The sequence below is a fragment of the Delphinapterus leucas genome, chromosome 12 (assembly GCF_059928025.1).
Source record: "Delphinapterus leucas isolate spDelLeu-1000000601 "Yukka" chromosome 12, BTC_Dleu_Yukka2, whole genome shotgun sequence".
Classification (NCBI taxonomy): Eukaryota; Metazoa; Chordata; class Mammalia; order Artiodactyla; family Monodontidae; genus Delphinapterus; species Delphinapterus leucas.
This window is the reverse complement of record NC_143140.1, coordinates 77,465,879-77,471,878: the sequence shown is the minus strand read 5'-3', so window position 1 is coordinate 77,471,878 and position 6,000 is coordinate 77,465,879. Positions and strand designations below refer to the sequence as shown.

The window sequence follows — 6,000 nt, the reverse complement described above, 5'->3', positions numbered from 1 at the left end:
GCCCCCAGTACCCTCCTCCGTCCCGGGAGGCGCAGAGCCTCGCCGACCCGTCCCCTCCTGCAGCTCCAAGTCTCTTCCAGGTCCCCAAATACCCTCACGATTACTGACTGGAGGGGGAGGAGGGAAGAGGGAGAAAAAGGAGCTGCGTCTTTCGACCTTAGAGAACTTTCCGGATTTGAAAAGATCAACTTTTTTCCCCAGAAGAAATTTGGAAACTCTTTCATTATGAAGGCAGAAGTGCTACTTCAAAATAAACTCGAACCAGGGGTGCACATTTTACTTTAACTTTGAGGGGTTGAAGAGACCCTAACGTACTACCCAAGTAGTAAATATAAATTTGCCAGCTTGAGGAAATTCATATTAGTTACTAAGGCAACGCCTGGAAAAGTCTCCGCATGTCGGATTTTGGTACATCCCCCCTCCCTCCCCCCCCCCAAGAAGTCAGCTTATTGTAGACGTTTAGGGGGAAAGGGTACAGATGAGGTAACTTGTTTCCCGCGACCCAGGATGGAGGGAGGGGATGGAGGGACCCCTGCACTTCCCTAAATCCAGACCTTTGGCTTTGCATAGTTGCTAGAAAGGGAACAGAGGGGAGCTTCCTGGTTGCTCTGGCGGCGGCAGCTCAGTCCTGCCTCCTTCAGAACCCTGGACAGTGCTTGGTCAAGCGGCTGAGGCATTCCTCCGCAGGGCCGCTTGCGGACGCTTTGACCAGCGAGTTGCAATTCTTTAACCTCCAGCCCCCTAGCCCGCCAACCCCCGACTTCACCAACCCCCCTCCCTGCGTTCTACACACACACACACACACACACACACACACACACACACACACACACACACACACACACACACCCCTCCTCATTTCCCCAGTACCCCTCCATCCTCATTCTCTTCTCCTTGCAGCTACTGCTCCTCCAGGTATATTCAAACCCTACCACTTCGGGGACAGAGGCGCCAAATCTCAGCCGCCTGCGGGGCTGAAGTTGGCTCTTTCTCTCGTCCCTCTCCGGCTCCCGTTTTCAAGGTGAGGGTCAGACGAGAAAGGAGCAAAGGGAGCGGGCGAGGAGCAAGAGCACAGGGGGTGAGGCAGGCAAAAGAAGAAAGGCAACCCAGGCACCCATGCGTCCCGACGCTTCCCGGGGAAGCCGGACTAACAGAAAGAAATAATCGAGGATGCCTCTGGGACAAGGAGAAAAAATCCCACAGACTGGGACCTTGTGTCTGTCACTGTGGGTGGGTTCCCCCGCCGGGAGGTGTCTGCTCACCTGGGTCTGCTTGGAGAATTTGGACTTGAGACGGACCTGAGTCCGGGTAGGCAGCGCTGTGGTCCCCGGGCCAGAGTACCGCGGCCAAGCTCGGTTCGCAGACGCCTCAGCTCTAATCCAGACGGTGCAGGGATGCGATCTAGGCTGTACACTAGTGCCCTCTTTCTTCAGCACTATTTTACCGCAAGGAAAAAAGAGGGAGGAGGGAGGGAAACAAACAAACAAACAAAAAAACAGGTCATCCAAGGCTTGTCTATTATCTCACACATAAAAATCAGTCATTTAATGGAGGGGGGAGCAGATAAAATCTAGGGATAAGTGGAGAATATTAATTCTTTTACTATTAGAGGGTTCTTAAAGAAGCTGCCAGCTATATGAATAGACAGATCTGGAGAAAGGAGTGGGGAATGGCTTAGGCTGCTTTACAGCGGATATTCCTTGTATTCCTTTACAGGGACTCAAACACATTTTATCTCCCTGGAAGTAAAACCCCCTACTTAGGGAAATAGAATAAATGCATTTGAAGACATCTATACAGGCTCTACTGGTAGGTTGCAAGGGAAAGGGGGAAGAGGCTGCATGGGGTGGGAGGAGTGGAAGGAGAGGTAGGCACAACATGAATCATGGGAAGCCAAATGAAGAGAGGCAAACCTTGGCTACATTTTCCAGGTCAAGATGTAACTAAATTGAGAATGAGAGTCAGGTCACATGAAAACACTGGAGTGAAAAACACTTATACAAATTCCTCTCAGGCTGCCATCACCCTCCCGGACAGGTCTACAGTGTTGCTTCTTACAGTGTGAAAAGTGGAAGTTAAATCACATTCCTCTGGGAACATGTTGGCTGAGCAGAATGTGTCCCAGCTTCTTCAGAGGACAAAGACAAGTGACAGTGTGCCTTTCCACTCCTGCTCAAAGCTTTCTATTTGTGCCATGTGCAGAGAACAGAGATCAGCATATTTGGGTCCCTTTATAATCACCTTGGAGGGGACAAACCGCATGAGGCAGTTTTAAAAACTTTTTAGCATGTTCCATGAAACAGGACAGGAAATGCCTCCAGTCAGGAACAGAAGCTCTTTCTTGTTCTGACTCTGGCCTTTTTCCAAGTGTCAGATTTTTCTGGATTTTTCTTAAGTAATCTAAAGAGTATAGGAATTTTTTTTCTTTTTCAGCAAATAATGCATGGAACCAGGTACATATCCTTTAGGCCTAAAAGATCTCAGTTTTGGAAGTAACTATATGTTTACTCAAGGAAAATAAGAGGTAAGTTTCTGTCTCACACATAGGGTAAAACAGTTCTCTGCTTGTACCCTTAGGAAGATGTCAACTTTAAGAGCAAGCCACAGGTGTTCACGGTGTCCCAAAGTATCTCACTTCGTCTGTTAGCCATTTAAACTCCATTTTAGATAACTCTATTCTAGTAAGTTAAGCCCTAAACATGATTTTCCTGGAATATTTCATAGATACAATGAATGTACAAAGATTTCAGTGCATATATAAACCATCAAATATGATTTGCAGGATTAGAGAAAGCAATGTCTCTGAAGTTCACATTTAGCTCTAATATATGCTTCTCAAAGAAATATTTTTAATATACCACATTGACATAGGTTAGAAAAGATTCTGCTACTGAAGGAATGATTAAATATTCAGACTTATTTGTTCTCAATACAGTCCAAGTAAAACCTACACATTCAGGTTGGCTGAAACAAAACATTTTAAGTAGAACAACTTGTGGTCATAACATAGAGTATTTATGCATATACATGAACTATATATGATAGATGTTAAGGAAATGTTTAACTTCAACTGCGTCAATTTGAAATTATCATTTAAATGTATTGATAATTATTTAAGACCAAACTTTAGAAGGCACAAAGACAAAAATCAGTCAAGAAGAAGGCACAAGAAAGTAAAAGACAAGATGATCCAAATATGCTTCATATCCAAATATGCTTAATTTCTGGAAATTAAGACTTTACCAAGGAAAACATGATGTAACACATGTGGAGACATGTTAGAGAAGGTTCTATTAGTAGAGCTGAAGAGAATGACTAAAAGAATGAATTACATACAAATTAACAAATACAGGTCAATAGCTACTCTATTACAGAATGTTAAAGTGTATGAATCCAGAAGTACTATCAGTATGAATATTTATTCAGTGCTGGTAGGGTACTATCTTACATTCAGTATGTGATCTGCAGCAGGGCAAAAAGTGTTAGGAGTAATTTGGTTTGGGAAATCTGTTTAATAAAAAAATATACTGGAGATCGAGCAGAAGACTATCAAACATACTATCTCAAGACAATGATTTAAATGCATTGCTATAACAATAAGGACAACAAAATGCTCATTAGCCTTATATGGTAATAAAACAGATATTGCCCATAAACAAAACTGTGATCACTTTCTTTAGGAATGTGTGCACAAATCTCATTGCTCTCCATCATAAAGAACATCATAGAGAGCTTCCCTGGTGGCGCAGTGGTTGAGAGTCCGCCTGCTGATGCAGAGGACACGGGTTCGTGCCCCGGTCCAGGAAGATCCCACGTGCCGCGGAGCGGCTGGGCCCGTGAGCCATGGCCACTGAGCCTGCGCATCCAGAGCCTGTGCTCCACAACGGGAGAGGCCACAACAGTGAGAGGCCCTTGTACCACAAAAAAAAAAAAAAAAAAAAAGAACATCCCAGTGTCTAAAACAATACAGACATCTCATGATAGGTGCTAAAATATTTGTTGAATAAATAAATGGATACATTCTCCCTGAACGCTAAAAATATTACCTCATTTTAATGACTTTCTTTAAGAAGACCAAAGCCAGGCAGTTTACTGATATTTCTAATTTATTCTTCATATAATGTAGAGAGAGTAATTATTTTGCAACTGTTTCTCAAATGCAAGTAACCAGCCTAGTTAGTATTAAATCATTTAGAAACATATTTATACTACAAACATTTTTACACGTGAAGTATTAAAATTTGTTCCCAGCGTGAAGAAACCATTTTCATTCCTGTACTGCATAAGTTAACCAATATCAAATAAAACTTAGAAATTTTATAAAGGTAAAAAGAAGAGAATACATATATGGAAACTAAACCGTATCTAATGTTGCAGCTATATGATTTGAGATAACCATTTGAAAAGATTTTCAGAACCATCACATGAGATGCATAAAATAGGCATATTACCCCAGTCCTACAAATGGAAAAATTGAGGCACCAAGAATCTGATCCTTGCCTGAGCTTAGTGAACAAATTAGGAGCACTGTCTCATGATACTACCTTTATTCCAAATTCATAAGTTTATAGAAACTGACTACATTAACTGAGCTAAATGTTACTTATCTTCATTTTTCCTTAAGCTTTGAACTGAGGCTCTCTTCTCAGAAAATGCTTAAGTAATAAAGAAAATAAATTTGAATTCCTTTCCTTTGGGCCTTTCATCTGTTGAGGGCATAAGCATTACAGGTGATTGTTCTATTTGCTTAAAATAGCCATCTTTTATAACAGTTCTAATAATGGCAGTAACCTACTTGCACAGTCTCACAGTCAACTTTGAACAATTAAGCAAAAAAAGTATCTAAATTTTCAGATCCAGTAAAAACCTTCATTAGAAAAGGCTTTATCTTACTACAGTTTCACCAACACAACAAATTAAATTATTTTCCTGTTTTAACAACAATATGTTGTACTCCCATCTCACTGTAACAAAAAGCTACATGGTTGCTATCCATCAAGCAAACCACCAAAATATTGATCTACCTAAAACATAGCGTTTATCCTATCAGTCGCATGGTTCAAAACTTATAATATGTCCCAGTTGCCAACAGACTGATATCTAAATTCCTTAACCTGGTACTCAAAGTCCATTGACTGGGGAAAAGGTTCACAGAAGCAAAATATGGTAACTATTCATAACCAACCCTTCCCTTCTCTCCTTCTCTAAGTCCTAAGAGAAAGAGACTCTGGCTCAGATATGCCCAAGGGGTTATCAGAATAATGAAGACATATTTAAAGACACATTTTAAAGTTTCCTAGCTAATTCTGATTTGACCCTTAGTTGAAAGCCACTGTTAAAACTTCATCCCATTCTCCTACACACACTTTTTCTAACCAAATAAGCCTTACATTTTCCCATGCCTCAGCTCATGCTTCTTACGCCACAAAAAAAATTCACCCACCTTTCATTTCTTTTATATGTATTTGTCCTTCTTCAAAATTTATGTCAAATTCAACTTATCCATGAAAGCTTCCAGTTCTAAAGGAAATCATGAAAAAAGTGCTTATGTGGCACTTTTATATAATACTGTGAAATAATATTACTGATTTTTTAAAAATTTGTGCTTCATCTGGTGTCATTCACAGTTGCTGTGATCACTTTCAAAATAGTGACTTAATCCAACTATAATGCAGTTAATAAAAATATTTTGGAATAGTTATGAAAGTCCTTAATAAATAGCAATGTATTGCTTTTGAAATCATTAATCATAGCAAATAATCATCTTTGCATGCAGATTTAATTTTCTGGGAGAGGAAAATTGTCATGAAAATTCTTAAATAATAAAAAGTAATCAAGATCCTTGAAGGAAGAGAACTGTGTCATGCTTACAACTGAATCTCCAGAACCTAAAAAGTGTGTCTATAACTCATTAAGTATTTGTTCAATAAATTGATAAGTTTTGAATAAAAAAATCAGGTGTGATTCTGAAGAAATTATATTTCTTTGGTTCTAAAGGCA

General features: G+C 40.3%; 1 long non-coding RNA gene across 1 annotated transcript in view; it reads right to left on the bottom strand.

The window, feature by feature from the left end:
• Positions 1–440: 440 nt before the first annotated feature.
• Positions 441–6,000, bottom strand: part of LOC149747903 (uncharacterized) — a 41,130-nt gene continuing 35,570 nt past the window's right edge. Inside the window, exon 3 of the long non-coding RNA XR_016395245.1 lies at positions 441–1,435. This is a non-coding gene — a long non-coding RNA (uncharacterized LOC149747903). The remainder of the gene's footprint in view (positions 1,436–6,000) is intronic.